Source organism: Aythya ferina (assembly GCF_964211825.1).
Source record: "Aythya ferina genome assembly, chromosome: 2".
In the NCBI taxonomy this organism is placed as follows: domain Eukaryota; kingdom Metazoa; phylum Chordata; class Aves; order Anseriformes; family Anatidae; genus Aythya; species Aythya ferina.
This window is the reverse complement of record NC_140297.1, coordinates 119,374,860-119,379,550: the sequence shown is the minus strand read 5'-3', so window position 1 is coordinate 119,379,550 and position 4,691 is coordinate 119,374,860. Positions and strand designations below refer to the sequence as shown.

The following is a 4,691-nucleotide window of genomic DNA, read 5'->3' as shown; positions in this document are numbered from 1 at the left end:
TATTGCTGAACACGTACGTAGCGGAAGCCAGAAACTGAGCAAGCTTACTGTGGTCTGGTGCAAGTCATTTAGTAAGTCTGCTTCTCATTAGCTACTTCTGAAACACGACAAGGAGAAAACATGAGATTTACTAGTGCAGTTGCATTTCTAACCCAGGGTTTACCATTGTTTTGTTGTAAGGTGATGATTATAATCATAAATATCAAAGCAGCCAGCGTCTGGCTGGAAGAAGTTCATCAAGCTTTCAGTACTTTTAGAAAGCACACCCCCACACATACACTTTGGACTATATCTCAGTCTGTGGGTCTTTGTCCAAAGAGGCTGCTATTCATAGACATCGGTAGCTTTGCACATTCAAACACAAAGTGACGTTTGTTTAAAACAAATATAAAATAAAAAATATAAAATCGGATGAGCCTTCTCTGGTTAACTCCTTTCTTTCAGAGCTGCCTTTTTTCTTCATACATGTATAGCACCTAGGACATGGAAAGTAGTGCAAAAAATTGTTTGCCGCCTCTTTACTTTAGGCTTTTTTTTTTTTTTTTTTTTTTTTTTCCCAGTTATGTGTCATGGTCCTCAACGGATTGTAAAAAGCACCAGAGGAATTCACAGAGTGCTAAAACAAGCTTAAGAAACACTTAAGCTAGTGAAAATCTACCATCCAATTGGACCTAAGAGGGGCAATACTAGGGTCATGCAGTCCAGCAGGAAGAAAAATCTGGGATACAGATTTAGGAAGAGATGGAAAAGTACCTATTTGGTTGTTGGAGCAGATAAATACACATAAATGATAAAACTGAAACACATAATGATAAAAATGAAAGAAAGCCTTATTACACAGTAAGATAAAACATGTTAGCCTATTACAAATGAGTATAAACTATTTATTCTGTCCCTCTCTTTTCTCTATGCCAATCATGGCTCAGCCAAAGGAGAAATTCGCCTTTCCTTTGCTTCTCTGACGACTGAAGAAACTTTTCCATGCTGGACTCCTTTAAGGCCCAATTATCACACACAGCTTTCGTGCGCTTCTCATTTAGCTAGGCCTGGAAGAGCTTTGCTGATTGAAATGATCATGTGCTGTGTTAGCTCCGCCTGCAGGGGTTTGCTTCTTTCTTCTGGTCCCACTCCCCCTGCCTGCGGAAGGTGGTAAAGTTGCTATTTTGTTCCTAGCGAGGAATAAGGAAGAAAGAAGGTCTTTTTTTATGCAAAAGTTAGGGGTGAACTATAAGGTAAGACTCATCATTGTGGCTTCCTTTTTATCTTGCTAGATTAGAGATGAGTCTGGCTTTTACAGTTTTTGGAATTTACTTCCCATTGTCTTTTAAGAGTTCTTCACTGGTTCCCTGTTTTCATTGCTGCTTTGCTGTTGGCTTTAGGTGGAACCCAACAAAATGTTTCATCAGGATGACTCGAGAGATTTCCCTGTTCTTGCTGAAGCAGATAGCCAGAGCCAGCAGCATGATAGATCCGAGCCAGATAGATCCCAAAGCAGATGCAGGCAGATGACTTCAGCATGGAAAGAAATAGCTGAAACCAGGGCTATGGAAGGTGACTAGCAAGAAGGGGGTGGCTGTACTGGGAGGGAGGAGGATGAGTTTAATCTGACTTGAGCTCCAGTTGGGTTCTGCTAGAGCTGAATTTTTGTCCATGGGCATACATGTAACACAACTGAAACAAGGTCCCAAGGATATGAGAACTCTGGGTGGCAGGCAGCAGGGGCCATTGAAATGGAGTACAGTGTTCCTGTTTGCACCTTGAAGGCTTCACTTTCTAACCATGCACAGATCATATTAGTCTTGGGGTAATCAGTACACCTTATCAAAGGTGTGGGGTGGAAATGGTATGAGAGACTTAAAGTATTTAGCGATGAGGTGTTATAGGGGACTTTCTTTCTTGGTTTTGGATGTTTGATGGGTTTCTTTAGCTTGGTCTTTCTGTTCCTGCCTTCCATAGCTTGCAGATTTACACGCCGTGCCCCACCTACCAGCACGCACTCCGCTGGTGAATGTCCCTTGGGGCTGTTTCTAATTCATGCAGTGACAGAGAGTGGAAAGACTGTGCAGCTGCTGGCAGGGCTTGACAACCATCGGGTGCAGCGTGAACCACCACGATGTTGGGTCAGAGACTGTACCGAGCAGGCCTGCTCAACAAATCATGCTTCTGGAAGGCATCTGTCACAACACAATTTCCCAGCTGAGGAAGATGGCATGAGCTCCTCGATGAGAGAGGAATTTTTCTCAACGGATGAAGGCTCTGATGACTCTGGGACAGCCAGCCCCCAGGCAGATGTTACCAGTGATGATGTTATCACAACTTTTGCAGAGGAGTATTCACTAGTTCCCTTAAATAAGCAAAAGGAATATTCTGCTCAGACTTTTGACCAGCAAGTAGAAAGCTATTTTGAAGAGCTCTGAGCTTCAGCACACCTGTTTGTGATTTGGGATCCAAATCTGATGGAAATGCAAATGCTAGTCTTCATGTACACAGTTTATAGCAATACAGGCTAAACCCTGCATTAAAACCATGAAAGTTCAAATAGGGTAAAGCCCAGTATATTTCTCTTAGATTGGCAGACAGCTAAAAAGACAAAAACTGGAATGAAAATAGATCCTTCATATGAGTTGCTGCCTTCTTGGGGAGTTTAGAAACCTATAATAATCATAAGGCATTAAAAATGGGAAAATGACTTTGAGTCTAAGCTAATGTAATGACTATTTCTTTTGCAATTGTAAGGGATATACCAAGAAATATGGCTGTATTTTGTATCTTTCTCAGCAGTAGAGTCTCATTTTAATAACTTCTTGAAGAATATTTGAAATTCAAAGCCCTTGTATATGCCAGTATTTCCTTTCACTAAGTGCTTTAATTTACTCTATAGAGGCCTAGAGGGTTTAGTGTAGTTTTTTGTTTGTTTTTATTTTTATTGATCTACATCTTAAAAATTCTAATCTAATGCATATATTTTGCTGTCGTACATAGCTGTTTATATATGAATAATGTGGAACAACTAGGGCATATCCTACTTAAAAATGGGGGGGAGATGTAACAAAAAACAGACCCACTAGCTGGGGTTAACTGTTCATGTGAAATGAATAATATCCTTGAAATAAACATCTATTTTTTCTGTTGTGTTTGTGAGATAGCATGTAGCTGAACACAGGATCTAGGGACCTAGGTTTCTCAGTGTAGAACTCTTGTCTTTATTTAGTCAACAGGTGGACTTGAGAAATGCAGCCTAGCCTAATAGTAAAGCTACAATGTGTGGTTACTGAAAGGTGGGTACCTGACTGGTGATTAGTCATGTTAGTTGGAAATTTATCCTGTTGTCAGAGCTTGGTTATGTCTCAGAGTTGGAGCTCTTTATGAGGAACAGATTCGATATAATGGATATAATTAAAAACTAGATCTTTGAAACAAGACTTTTTTGGTACTGCTTTTCTTTCTCTATATTGCTGAGTGGAGGATTATGTAGCTTTTTTTTATGACAGTTTACTGGATTTGGATAGCTTTTGCTACAATTATGTCTTTAATAATGTTATATACTTGCACTGTATTGCTTCTGGTGTGGTTAAACTTCTGCAGGTTAAGTGTACCTCTTCTGCTTTGGATAATAGGAGCAGCAATAAAGTGGTGTTGGCTGTCTGCGTGGACTACTTGTGGTATTAGGACTACTTGTGTCCTAATACCACATACCAAACAATCCAGTATACCTAACCTGTAGGGAAGGCTTGTTGACTTCATTTAACCTGCCCTGAGCTTAAAATTAAACGTGTGTTTAAAATTATTTGTTGTGTCAGTGTCCTCATTGTACGGCAGAGGCCCTATACATGTGAGGAACTTTATGTATGATGTAAAGTTATACTAGAGTGGATGGGGCAGCTTCTGCTGTAACTTCTGCTGTAACATTCCTGACCAAGTCAGGAATGGGCTGCTGCTTTAGTTAGATCGTGGCAGAGTCTACAAGATCTAAGCATTTATTCCCTGGGATCTATATACCACCTCTTACCCTCCCCATACCTCTCCCCCCCAAAAAAAAAAGACAACAAAAAAAAGACTAATTCTGTACATTGATTCTTGGGAACAGTGAAAGTAAAAATTACCTTTTCTTCCCTGTTCTTCCTCCCCAGTTAAGTATCATTCCTTTTGAGTGATGCCTGCTCACCTTTCTGGAATATTTGCGTACAATTATAAACTGTGTATTGTTGTTTTTTTTTTTTTTTTTTTTTTTTCCAGATTAATTATTTTAAGGCTATTAATTGAACTAGAGTGAGATTCTGTGTGTAACTCTTAGTAAGGCATTTGGTAAGCAGAAACTTTGGGCTAACTGACATAGCAGTGGTTGCTTGCTTCTTCCTAATGTAATGTGTGTGCTCCTTGGGAATTAGGGGTTTCCAGCAATGCTCAGAGCTGCTGCTTTCAATTCCCTTAAGGCCTGTGAGTCTAGACCAAAAAAATAGTGTTGCTTCAACTGAGAAGAAGCTTCTGTCTTCTATTTTGGTCTGCATTGCATTAAAACAGTATAGTAAACGTGCATAGCTCAATTCACCTGACAAGCTTGCCCGGTAAAGGTACTACAGGGTACAATGCAGAAATAACACTGTCATCTGGTTGTTATAGCTGAAATAGTGTAAGGCATCTATGGATACATCTAAAATAATGCCCGTGATTGTATACATTTCAGAAAGTGA

General features: G+C 39.9%; 1 long non-coding RNA gene across 1 annotated transcript; it reads left to right on the top strand.

Annotated features, from left to right (window-relative positions):
* The first annotated feature begins 1,044 nt into the window (after positions 1–1,044).
* LOC311432862 lies at positions 1,045–3,787 on the top strand. Its single transcript, XR_014690384.1, has 3 exons — positions 1,045–1,232; positions 1,380–1,551; positions 1,957–3,787. It is a non-coding gene; the product is annotated as an uncharacterized lncRNA (long non-coding RNA).
* Positions 3,788–4,691: the final 904 nt, after the last annotated feature.